Source organism: Notolabrus celidotus, chromosome 7, assembly GCF_009762535.1.
Source record: "Notolabrus celidotus isolate fNotCel1 chromosome 7, fNotCel1.pri, whole genome shotgun sequence".
Classification (NCBI taxonomy): Eukaryota; Metazoa; Chordata; class Actinopteri; order Labriformes; family Labridae; genus Notolabrus; species Notolabrus celidotus.
Genome location: NC_048278.1, coordinates 33,006,690 through 33,020,240, shown reverse-complemented (window position 1 = coordinate 33,020,240; position 13,551 = coordinate 33,006,690). Strand labels below are relative to the sequence as shown.

The following is a 13,551-nucleotide window of genomic DNA, read 5'->3' as shown; positions in this document are numbered from 1 at the left end:
AAGTTTAGAGCATCATTGTTCCCCAGATGTTGAAACTTAAGAGTCACCTTTTCAGACTTAAGTTTACGGATTACTTTGTTCGCTTCATGAATAGACTGCACTGTGGCATTTTTGGTATTTGATGCTAGAGCACAGGCATCAAACATAACATCTGGTCTGGTCTGTCTAGCAACCCACAGGATCTGTCCTATTTTTGATCTAAGCTGCTCTTTCTCTATTTCATTAAGGGGGTCATCCCTCTGTGTGGCACGAGTTGCTTGCATGTGGAGCTGTTGAAGATTCTCAATGTAGGTGTGTTGATGTAACTGTACAACACCATCAGCAGTATTAAAGTCTATTCCCACATAGCAGAAGTTTTCATGCTCCTCACGCCCAACAAGAAATGCAGACTTCAGCTGAGGAATCACTTCAGATGTGAAGTCTTGCGAGCCTGCCCAAAGAAAATCATCTACATGGCATGCAAGTACCCCAGTAACCTTACACTGCTCATCTAACCAATAGAAGACTGCTGGATCCACCTGTGAGATTCTACCACCTGTCTTTAACATGATGTCTTTTACTTTGTTGTACCAATATAGTGATGCATCAGCAAGACCATATACACATTTCTTCAGTTTCCATAGGACACCTTCACTGTTTGCCTCAGGAGGGGGGCGGATATGGATATCTCTGGACAGTTCCATCCCCTGTAAGAATGCAGATTTGATGTCCATTGAATGTATTTGCCAGTGGTTTTGACAGATTACTGCTAACAACAACCTTAGAGATTCTGACGCACAGGTTGGGGAATCTTTCTGCAAGTCTTGAATATGAAGCTCTTCAAAACCTCTGGCAACAAGGCGAGCTTTAGGTACAATACCCTTAGCAGTTTCTTTGAGACTACAGACCCATCTAGTGGAAATACACTTCTGACCTGCATCTGTTACTTCTTCAAAAACACAATTTTTGTGCCAGTTATTTATTTCCTCTTGTTTAGCTGTGTCAAAAGAGATGTCTTTGGTTATAAGTACATCAGCCTCTCTGTCTTCTGGTTCAATACTAAGACTGTCAACGCATGAAATGTCAACTGGTTCTGTCTGACCATAACAACCATCAGGTTCAATATATTGCAGGTTATACCAGTGTTTGTGCTTCCCTGTGGCTTTGCCAGCTCTGCCTAAAACTTTGGCTTTTCGAAGGATCCCATCATCTCTGTTCTGAAATGTTAAAGTCTGTCCTGTTTTGAGTTTTCTTTCAGTTTGTGTTGTGGAAGGATACATTACTTCTGTATTGTTTTCCTCTCCACTTGTGTTGTCAGTTTGTGTTATCATGGGTGTTGTCATATCACTTGTGTTAACTTCACCTTCACTGGTGTTGCCCTGTTCATCTTCTATATTCAGGTCAATATCTGCTGCATTGTTTACAATGCCTTTCTCACTACCTGTCTCTCTATTTGCATCATCTTGTGTAGTTTGCTTTTCGTCATCATGTGTGTTAATCTTAGAAAGTCGAGAATGATGTACTCTCACAAGAATTCCACCATGACGTACAAATACCACAGCTCCATCCTGACCAATGACTACCCCTGGTCCCTTCCACTCAGTACAGTCTGCTCTTTTGTAATAAACTTTTTCTCCTGTCTCATACTTGTCATCTGTAGGTCTAAGCTGTTTGCGGAGTGCTCTTCTTATCCTCTCTGAGCACTCAGCTTCTGTGAATGCTTTCCTAGAAGCATGCAGGGCTGATATGTGTTCTCCTACCCTAGTACTTACAGTAGTACCCTCTAAAGCAGGTGGTCTATCAATGAGTACAGAGGGAAGGTTGGGATTCTGTCCAAACACCAGTTGATGTGGGCTGTAGCCATTGACATTCAGCATGCTGTTCTTAGCCATAAGGGCCCAGTCAAGTGCAGTGTTCCAGTCACAACCATTTTCTTGTTTCACCTTCTGGATGATCTCTGTCAGGGTGTGGTTGTGTCTTTCTAGTAATCCGTTGCTCCATGGGCTGTATCCAGCTGTTGTTTTGACCTCGATGTTGAAGTTTTCTGCCATGTCTCTCATTTCTTCATTATTAAATTCTCCACCATTGTCGCTGTATAGCCTCTTGGGTGGACCGTGGACACTTATCCAAGAATGGATGAAGGAGTTGACGATTTCAGAGGCCTTCTTTGTTTTCACAATGTTTCCTGCACTGAAACGTGTGAAATGATCGATGATATGAAGATACCATACACTGGGTTCCAGCTGATGCAGATCTACTGCTACAGTTTCATTGTACTCTGAAGCTAAAGGCAAACCTACAGCAGGTTTTGGCTTTGTCTTCCTGTGTCTCAAACATATGTCACAGTTTTGTACTATGTTTTGCAAGATAATACTGCATTCTTTGTCTTTATTCCCAGAGCTCAGGAGGAGTCTTTGTAGTCTGTCTGCAGATGCGTGGCCAAACTGTTTGTGGAGCTTCAGGAGTGCTTTCTGTTTTTCCCCTGGAGAGAGATTCTCTGTCACTGCAAGGACCTCATCTTCTGTCCGATCCTTTTTTGATCTTTCGTCACTCTCTGTCTCTTTATCCCTTATGTCCACACAGTAGTGCCCGGAACTGGTGAATTCAAGAGGAACAGGTTTCTTAAACATTACAGCCCTGTCTTTCTCCATGTCCAAAACAGTTCCTGCCTTTTTCAAAGACTCTTTACTCAGCAGCAGTGGGATGTCAGCTTGGACTACTTCAGTTTCAATGTGACATTTTGTCTGTCCTATCTTGGCAGGTAGCTTTACTCTTCTGTTTGAGTGAACAACATTTCCATCTCCAAAACGAAAAGGCCTACAACTGGGGGCTTCCGTTTTCAAAAGGCGATTGACTTGGTCTTTGCTGAGGTCATTAATGTAGCTTTCCAACCATTTCTCTCCACAAACTGTTCGAGTACAAGCAGTGTCAATAATAGCTGATCCCAAAGATTCCGTCAAGAAAATCTCTGAGTGAGATGGGGAAGCTTCTGTAAACAATGTGATGTTGCATTCTTCCACATTTTCAGTTAGTCTTACTTGTTCACTCTTGTGTGGACAGTCTTTGGCCCAGTGAAAAGTACTCTGACAAATGGCGCATTTTGATCTCTTACCGAATTTATCCAGTGGATTTGTACCCTGCAATGGCTGCTTTTGTTGTCCACTCTGTGATGCTGCGATCCGTTTACCTCTTCCTTGCTGCCTTTGCTCTGTAAAGAAGGCTACGTCCTGGTTTACTTGTATGCCGTTTGAAGAGCCTGTCGTCTTTCCTCCAAAGATTCTCTTCAACCCTGACTTCATTGATGAGAACGTCAAATCTGTGCATGCTGTCAGCGCCAGTTGCCTGTTTTTTTCGTCTAAACAGGCCGTGTCCAACAGCTTAAATGCTAACACCGCATCTGGAAGAGTCATATTATACTTTTTCATCCGGTTATACCGCTGTTCAAAGTCAATAATGTAGTCCGCCATTGAAACAGGGCCGTCTTTCTTGATCCCGTCAAAATGAGAATAAGCTTCGTACGCGCGGTCTTTTTCCTCCTTTAGAAACACACCATCCAATTTGGCTAGCAGCGTAGTCATACCGTTATCACTGTCCAGATCTTCTACGGGTATCTCCATTGCCGTTTCTCTGGCTCTCCCTTCAAGCCCCAATGCTACAGCGAGGGCTTGTTTCTTTTTGTCGAGTTCCGTGACTCGCGTCCATATACTGACTTCATTTTTCCAACATTCATATGGCCTGGCTTCATCAAACCTCGGCGGGATTTTATAATTAGCAGCCATCCTCTGCTACCAATGTTAATGCCAATAAACACGACGTTTATTTCTTGTTACCGGATCATTTATTACCGCTCAGGTAAAAACACACAACGTAACACATCGGCTGTCTCCCCGCGCTAGAACCACACACCGCGCATGCGCCACCCAGTTCAAGGGTCAACCTCAAAACACATTTTACCGTAACAAACACAGAGATACATGTTAACAGATGATTCCCTTTAGGCTGCACTATAAGGAGAGAAACTTGTCTCACTTTGGTCTTCACTCTGACAATGTCACATTGAAGATAACAGCTGTAGATCATCAGGTGTAGTGAATCATTCCAGTTTACTCCCCACATGTCTTTACCAAAGGGGAGACCTGTGTTACCAAGAATGCACTTTCATGCTCTTGGAAACTCTAGACTCATCTAATGACTCCATTTGGAGATGATCATGTTGATTTATGAACAGAGCATGAGTGGGAAAAGGCAACCAAGTATCTCTAAAGGGACACTAAGTGGTTAAATTAGATTGAATGAAGCCTGCAGGGCATCAAAGAATGACAGTTCAACACACCAAAGGGAAAAAATAACACTTTTCAGAATATCCAATCTGATATTTTTGACTGTGCTGGACTTGATTGGACCAAAAGAGACAGATTACTTACAACAAATTGGTTCCTTAGACACATCCATGGCAAAAAACATACTTGGCACACAGTAACAGACTCAAAACACAGAGATTGAGCCAGACTTTTTTTTTGCAGGACACATTTCAGCCCATATTTTGAATCATATATGTGATCTTCTTCAACCTTTTGGTCCTCATGAATGTACACCTGGCTCTGAGCATTGCAATGCATTTGTTTGCATGTTATTGTCTTCTCTTCATACACTGTTGTGCCAGGATTGGTGTCTCTTTGTGGCGAGTGAGAAAGTCAGTGTTTGGAAGCCAAATATCCGCCCTTCAATTCTAGCGCTCCACATAATAATCCATTTCATGTGAGCTGGCGGACTGAAGTGTGTGTTTAGTCAGCTGTGCCGCTCTGCAAAGGGCAACAACAATGATGTGTTCCAGGATTGCTCTTTGTCCCATGTGTTCTGCCTCAGACTGTTTCCCCCTAAATGTAATCAAAGCCCCATTCAAACATGGTTGGAAAATATAAAAATTATCACCAGAACTCTTTCAATTCTAAATTAAAAATTTAAAAAGTGACCGTCAAATTATGGAACTGCAAACACTTAACTTGACTTCCTGTTCCAACAACAAAACAAAGGTTATAATGGTACACAAGAAAAAACAGAGCCAAAACAGCCCAAACCTGAAGTGTCATGGACTCCACTAGACCTCCAAAGGTCTCACATCTCACATCAAGATGTTGGCGGCAGATCCTTCAATTCCTGGAAGTCTTGAGGTGGAGCCTCCATGGATTGGACTTGGCTGTCCAGCATATCCCATGGACACTTACTTGGATTGTGATCTGGTGAATTTGGAGAACAAGTCAACACCTTGAACTCATCCTGTTCCTCCATGTTTCTCCTTCTTCTATTTCTATGGCTCTGTGATCCAGTTCTGATACTCACATGTCCATTGTAGGCTCTCTTGTGCAGTGGACAGGGGTCAGCATGGACGCCCTGACCGGTCTGTAGCCACGCTGCTACATGATGCACAACAATCCATGATGTATTGTGTGTTCAGAATCAGCATAAACTTGTTCAGCACTTTCAGCTCCAGCAGCTCTTGTGTTGGATCAGACCACACTGGCTCACCTTCTCTCCCCACAAGCAACAATGAACCTTGGCTGCCCATGACCCTGTCCCTAGTTCACAGATTCTCCTTCCTTGGACCACTTTTGGTAGCCACCAACCTTTTCAGACCGGGAACACCCCACAAGAGCTGCAGTTTGGTCCTTATCAAACTCTCTCACATCCTTAAACACCCATATCATCAGCTTTCAACAAACCAACAAAGACAAAATGTTTACTTGCTGCTTAAAATGTCCCACCCACTGACAGGTGCCGTTGTCTATGGTCTTCGGACCTGGGTCTCCTCTCCATCCCCCGGACTAAGCTGCAGACTTTTGGAGGCAGAGCCTTCAGTGTGGCAGCCCCTGCTCTGTGGAACTCTCTCCCTCCTGACATCCGCAGCGCCCTGACCCTGGACAGTTTTAAGAGAGCAGTCAAAACACACCTTTTCATCAAGGCCTTTCCCCGTTAGCTAGTGTTGTCCCCACCTACCCCCCTGACCCCCTACCTGACCCTGTGAAGCGACCTTGGGTTTCTTGAAAGGCTCTATATAAATCCCAGTTATTGTTATTATTATCTATTATTATTGTGAAGAGATAAGAAATAAAATACTTAATGCTAATTATCTTAATGAACAAATACAGTATAAACACATTTCTTGGACAGATTTCATGCATAGCATGACAAATGTCATTAGCATGATGAGATTTTTGTAAGATAGAGACGATCCATAGCTTGAGGTTTCAGAGTCGATGAAAGCATCTCTAGCTGGGTAAAAATCAGATAGCAGTGCAGTGAATCAAACAGGGTCATGGGCACCATTTACCGCAAACCATGGCCCCCGGCTAAGCTAATCAATCAGGCTGCCTCACCCCTGGCTGTGCGTCTCTCCACACTTGAAACAATGTGTGTGAGTGTGTGCGTGTGTAGTACATCAGTGGGAGCCGGCAAGGTCTGGCTATCGACTGTGACTGCCCTCTTCACCTCGCAGCCGTCAGCAGTAAGTCTCGTACAGAGGGAGGGAGGGAGGGAGGGAGGTGGGAAAGAACAGCTGGAGGGGACAGTGGTTAAAAAGTTTGGATGGGAAGGCTGAGCTAACGTGGAAAGATGTAACATTTAAGTGAGAAGTTAAAGAGATAAATTAGCTACTGGAGAAACCAGATAGCATGTCAATGCATGAAAATGATCTTTGACAGCTTGAAAGCCTGCAGTGTGTGTGAAGGAAGATAATGCTAGAAAGTCTTTGAGATTATTTTTTGTGGTGGAACACTGTTCCTTGAAAGTCTGAGGATGTGGTGCAGTATGAGTCTGGTCTTTACGTGGCAACTGGGGCAATGTATGGTAGAGAACCACTGGACTTTGACCAAAGAGAGGAGAGTTCAAACTACCACGTGGGACCACAAATCCATTTTGACCTTTTACTTTGTATCACAATAGAAACCTTAAGTTAGTAAGTTAAGAGTTTATCTTAATAACATAATGTGCATGCATACATTATCTAACTTAAGTATTAAGTACGACAGCAGCCTTTTGCTCTTAGCTTACTAGGGCTGTCAACGAATATTCTAAATTTGAATATATATTCGAATATTAAAAAAAAACGGAGATTCGATTGTGAAAATTAATATTCGACTGTGGAAAAAAAACACATCAGCGGCGAGTGGGCGCACTGCATGACGGGTCAGGGACAGGTCACAGGAGTCACACATGCACAGCGTGAAGCAGACGGCATAGAGAAATCTTTCCGTCCCCGGATCCTCAGTGCGCTCTGAACGCGTCTTTTCCTCCGTTGGGAACATAGTGAATAAAAAGAGATCTGGCCTCTTCACACTGACTGTCTTGTGTTTTTGGCAAATAACCTGTCAGGCCTAAGACCCTACATTGACAGTGGACTAAAAGAGCCCGGCCATCAGTGACACTGGGATAAAATGCAGCTTTTCCTCTTTTTTTATACAAGCACCAAGAATGTTAGTGGACTACTTTTTCGTTTTTACCTTCAATTAATGTTAATAATATTTGCTTCAATCACTGAATGAAGCCTGCCTATATTAGGGACAAGAGTCGGGACCTTTAATTGCTCGCACAAGTCTTGTTCAGCACTCACTCAGCGCATTACGCACAGAGAGGGGAGGGGGGCGGGCGAGTGAGAGGTCTACGGTCTTAAAAGTGTTAAGATATAGACCATTAGGTCATTTACTTGTTTTGTAATGTGTAGGTATGTTAGTTATGGTAGTTATGTCTCCTTGTATTAGTTTGTCCACCTGTTATTGACATAATGCGCAAATGTAGATATTCGAATGGTTCGAACCTATGGGATTTTTTTAGAGCGAATATTCGAACGTCATTTTGGAGCAATTTTGACAGCCCTATAGCTTACCCAGTTCTGGTTTTAACACAAGCTTAAAGTTACCAAATTTAACACAAAAGGATGTATTGCAACAGAACAAATCCTAACCAGCTTATCACTGCAAAAAGTGTAATTGTATAAGGTATAGCAACATTTCCCAACATAGAATATTCCAATTTTGTATATGCCAACAAAGCACAATGCAGTGTTGTAGTACTCGAGTCCAGGAGTCGAGTCACGTTTTGCAGGACTCGTGACTTGATTTGGACTCGAGCGCTGATGACTCGGACTTGGGGTCGGACTCGAGCATTGACTGCAAAAGGACCCGGATGATAGAGAGGAGGACTCTGGCTTATATATTGATACAGACTGTTTTAATGTTCATGTTAGATTTTCTATGTTTCATAAAATGTATTCCGGTCAGAGCGAGGGCTGGCATGAGTGTTCGCCTGCATGCACGTGCACGTGACGTCTGCCAGGATTAAAAGACGCTACCAGCCGTTCATTTTTCTTTCAAAGATTTCACAGTAAATGCAGCGAGAGCAGAGCGACATGTTGGAGATTTAAGAGACCCATCAAGGAAAGAGACCAGCTCAAACTTTAACAGACATCTGTACAGGATGAACCGAAAAGTGAGAGAGATGCTAAAGTTTCTTGAGACCGTTCATCACTTTACTGTGTTAGTATAACGGTAATATTAGCGACTAAAATAACTAAACCAAAGTTATTAAGTTGTTTGATTTATTGTTAGTTTATTGGACACCGGCAGTGATCCCAGTGCAGCAGAATCTCTGAGCGTGTCCCCTCATCAACTGAAGCGCAGCTGAAGCGCATTTACGCACGTCACACAACGCTGTGACTTCATTCATAAATTAATCTCCACACACACCGGCCGGATTTCATTAGAATCTCACTGCAGTGGCAGTTAGACCTCGTCAATTTACTAAACTCGAAACTGAAAAATCAAACCGGCCACAGCGCTGGGGGAGAGCGGATCGAACAGGATCAGACACATTTCAAATGTCCAGTAAAAACTTCAGATTCTCTGAAGTCTTATTAAACAAGATAGATTCTCATTAAACAGTCTGTAGCGTCCTCGTGCTCTAACGTCTTCTGGTAAAAAAAAAACCCAACAACATTCACCTCTCCCTGTGTCCGCCCCTCCTATCTTATCTGCCCATCTAGGTGAAAACAATCAAACTATCAAAATGCTTACTAAAATAAAATAATGATAATGCACATGACATTGCCCTTAATACAAACAACAACATATAAATGACATAAAGTAAAATGATTATGAATGTATTAGAATAATTTATATTTATGGCATAAAATGATGGAAATAGCTCCAACACTAATGTTAATTAAATAAATGTGTTTCCTACACATCCAAAAGGTCCCACACAGCCAGTCTAACAGTCAATAGTTTGGATTCAAACGGCTGCCCTCCTTGTAATATATAATATTATCGGTGAGGACTCGACTCGGACTCGGACTCAAGTCATGAGGACTCGACTCGGACTCGGACTCGTATTTTTCTCTGGTGACTTGGACTCGGACTCGGACTCGAACACAGAGGACTGAGGACTCGACTCGAACTCGGATTTGGGTACTCAACTACTACACTGGCACAATGCTATGCAGCCTTGCAATGCAACACACAGTGCAACCCAATGCACTGTAAAGCATCACAATGCAATGCAGCGCAACACAATTTTTTGCAACCCAACCTCAAATAAAGTAACATCACATGCAGGACAGTAACCTGGTGCCACAACCTTGTGTCGCGTTCACACCAGACGTGAACAATCGTGCTTTTCACACGAATACAAGCGTGAGAATGTTTTGTGTTTATCGCTCAATTGGCACATCAAAATTAATATTATTATTTTTATTTAAACTCGAAAATCATTGAGAGCAAGCCCTCATTTACAATGACGACAAGCATATAAAAGAAACATTAAAATGCATGACAAGCAAATAAAAGATATAACCCTAAAAGAATGATGATCAATTAAAAACAGACAACAATTAAAAGTAATGTTAAAATCATTGAAAAATAATGTTACACAAAGTCAGTTAAAACCATAGACTGTAAATAAGCTCCTCCCTACAGCGTAACGTCACGAGACGCTGTGTGCCCTTTGAAGTTTCGTTCTACGGCGGCTGTGAATCAAAGGAAACCCGGAAGTAAAACCCCGTTTTTTAACCTCTAATAACTAATGAAAAAGAAACTTTTCAGAAAAAAGAGGCCTTGGACACAAAACAATCAAATACTAACTACATATCTCCACAGCATACGGATGTGAGAAACATTCGTACGACGTGTATTTATTTTTTAAAGTTTGACTGCTCCCCCATTCAAATGAATGGAGGAGACGGATTTTTTTACCTATACTGCAGCCAGCCACCAGGGGGCAGACACTCTGCTGAAAGCCTCACCACCAGGGCCGTATCCGGCACGCTTAGTTAAAACAGGTACAATCAGAGGTTAAATGTTTTAAAACTAATGATTTAAAATGATTAAAAGAAACCAGTGCATTCATTTTTAAAGTGCTTTTTAAAGTGCATTTTTAAAATCACGTGTATGCGAGTGCCCAGGATGCAATTTTTTGCAAGGGGGGGGGGTTGCGACGCCAGTCTGTTGTTATCAAACAAGGTGAAGCTTGCGTACATTGAAGGGGGAAGCTGTTGATGCTAAAGGGGGCGATGCCAACTTGCACAATCGATAGCTGGATGCAAGTGACAGACAAAGGTTATCACAACTTACCAGATAATCAGACCTCCTCACTCACTTTCCTCACAGTGAGCTCCTGTTTATTCCTGACCCAATAAAAAGTAGATAGTGTCACAAAGTTTGGGGAAGCTGCACAGAGATAGAATCAATTTGTCATATACTGTATATTCCAGATGAATTAATCTCTGCTGCTCTGTAAGTCATATCATACATCCCTAGATGCTGATTGGCTATTGTGGTGCAAATTATTTGCAGGAGTTCAGATTTTTCAACACTTGCAAATTATTTGGGCATATAATTTGCCTCTTCTGCACGTATCGCGGCGCCAGACCAGAACTCTTGTCTGTTCATGTCTTTACATTGAGTATATATGTAATTCATACATTGAGTTTGGTGTGAACGCCCCATTGGATGACTTAAAGTGAAATATTGGTCAGATACTTTGGTGCACTTGCAAATAGAATAGATTTTTGTAACTTTAGTATTCATGAATTTCTTCTGCTGGAGAAAAATATTGCAATCTTTCTGATCTCTTAGCCTGGTTATTCTCAACCGCTCACAGAGAAGATGCAAAAGTAATAGTTTCCTTTTGAAGCTCACTTCAGACAGATTCTGTTTATACAAGATTTATTGTGTTAAGTTTCTAAAAATGATGGAAGATTCCACCAAAGAAACATCTGGTAAAGCAGAAGAAGGCAGGTCCCCTATCAAGAATGGTTGGGCATGCAATATTGGACAGAGTAAGAGAAGTAAGAGCAGTGGAGTCAAGCCAGGCAAACACAAATGGCAAGATACAAGGGAAAGAGAGTGAGTGCCCGGATGGCTGATGGTCAAGCACAGAGGTGAAACTTGGGATGAATAAAGATACACACATAGAAAAAATAATAATTGCCCTTTATGTATCATATATAATCAGCCCTAACACATTTCCTCAACAAGTCTTCACACAGGATTCAGACAATTACTTCAGGCTCAGCGGTGTCACACAGTGGGAATATCAGGTCTTTAACACCTCGCTAAGAGTGGACCTGTGGTGGATTTAAAGTGATCATGCAATTAATCACACATCCTTGACATTCATCTGCCTCTGGCATGACTTTAAGCAGGCAGAAGTCATCAACTTACCAGCAGCATCTCTTAAAGAGCACCAGCTCCGACAGATTGTGAATAATTACAACACAAGATGCTGTCATTACAGGTGTCGTAGTTAAGGAACAAAGGGTAAGATAGAGGGTGAGGAGTAGGACAGGTGATGTTGTATTTTATGTAGGAGGAAACGTGACCATATATGGGCATTGGGTAATCCCTCAGTGCTAGATCTCTATCCTGTTTGCAGATCATTACAGTACCAATTTTTCTACCGTAATTTCTGAACGAACATCTTCTGATCAAGTTATCAGGTAAATGTTTAATGAGGTAACAAATCAACTGAGAAGTAGGGTCGTTTCTCATTTGATTCCATTCAAGTGGGTTTCTTTTGGTTCTGGGATATTTGGATTGGATTGGATTGGAAAATCTTTACTGTGCCCAAGGGGCAATTTGGTATGCAACAGAAGTCCCCACAGGCATCATATCACAACACAGGCAATACAGCTAATAATCAAAGTTAATTTCATGCATATCATTTTAACACACAAATCCCATGGATATGATCCTGATTTGTGCAGTGAGATGTGAGACACAAGGTCCCACAGTCCTTTCGTATTTGTGCAATGGCAACAACCCAACAGATTGTTTAAGAACCCAACAGCTGATTGCATAAATGATCTCAGATATGGGTTTGATCTGGGCCTCCTAGCATAAATGAACCTCGTCCCTGTAAACTCTACATGAAGAAGGTCCCAGAGGAAAATTTTACTGCTCAAGGCTTTTTCTTCTAAGTCTCTGGAGACAAAATTGAGATTCTCATTTCAGCCTCATTCAAGTTTTAAATTGTCCTCATTAGTTTCTCCTAAAATTCACTTGGAGAAATAGTTGAGACCATGACATGAGTCTTATTTGAGACTTAAATGAGAGATCTCATTAATGGCTAATTTTCTTCTTCCTTTTTGCCTTTATTTGACAGGACAGCTGAAGAGAGGCAGGAAATGTGGGGAGTAGTGAGCGGGGGAAGTCATGTAGGAAAGGGTCTGCAGGCTGGGAATTGAACCGGCGACCCCTGTGATGAGGACTGTAGCCTCTGTATGTGGGGCGCTTAGACCACTAGGCCACCAGTGCCCAAAAGAATCCTCCCTTTTAATTGTAATAACCTGGCTAAATCTGGTCAGCCCTTTTGCAGCCCATATTTTAAATAAATGGTCTGTCATACCTGGTATGAAATCTCTATCTTTTGCAATTTTTCTCAAATACACTAAATCTTTGTGAAGTTGTTTTGTTCCAAACAGACTTGTAAGCCTTCAAGGATGGACTTTGCCTTCTTAGTAGCTCTGACTTGATGGACACGGCCAAGATCTTAAAGGTTCATGCAAGCAATGTCTTGGCAAAGTTTGATGATATAACCCTGTTTTTTTAAAGTGCTTTTTTAAAGTTTACCACAACAACAGATCATTAACAAAAGTTAAAATGGAGTAAATATAGAATATGAATCATGCAAAGGAAACTCTCAGCATTGAAACCTGTCAGCTTCCTCAAAAAGAAAAGTCAATTTTTTGGCCCTTTTGCTAATAGCATCAGTGTTAGCATCAAAGTGTTAGCCTGTTTTTGCAGAGAGACTTGAAGCAGTGACACATTGTGTCAATAAAAACCTTTGAGGTATCACCATGGACTCAATGGATTTGAAAAATTGCGATGTTTAGTTTTGCTCTTCATTGAAAAATTTCCAGATGTAATGTGTGTATGCATGTGACATCATCCAATACTTATAACAGAAAAAAAAATAAGTTATTGAGTTTGTTTCAGAGTGTGTGACTTTACTGCTTTGCCTGCATTGAAGCTCAATCAACACACCCTCCTCCTCTCTTTTTTCTAATAAAAGATTCTGTTCAAT

At 41.8% G+C, this 13,551-nt stretch overlaps 1 protein-coding gene across 1 annotated transcript in view; it reads left to right on the top strand.

The window, feature by feature from the left end:
* Positions 1 to 13,551, top strand: part of cacna1ia (calcium voltage-gated channel subunit alpha1 Ia) — a 427,222-nt gene that overhangs the window by 391,902 nt on the left and 21,769 nt on the right. The gene's annotated exons all lie outside the window — the stretch shown is intronic.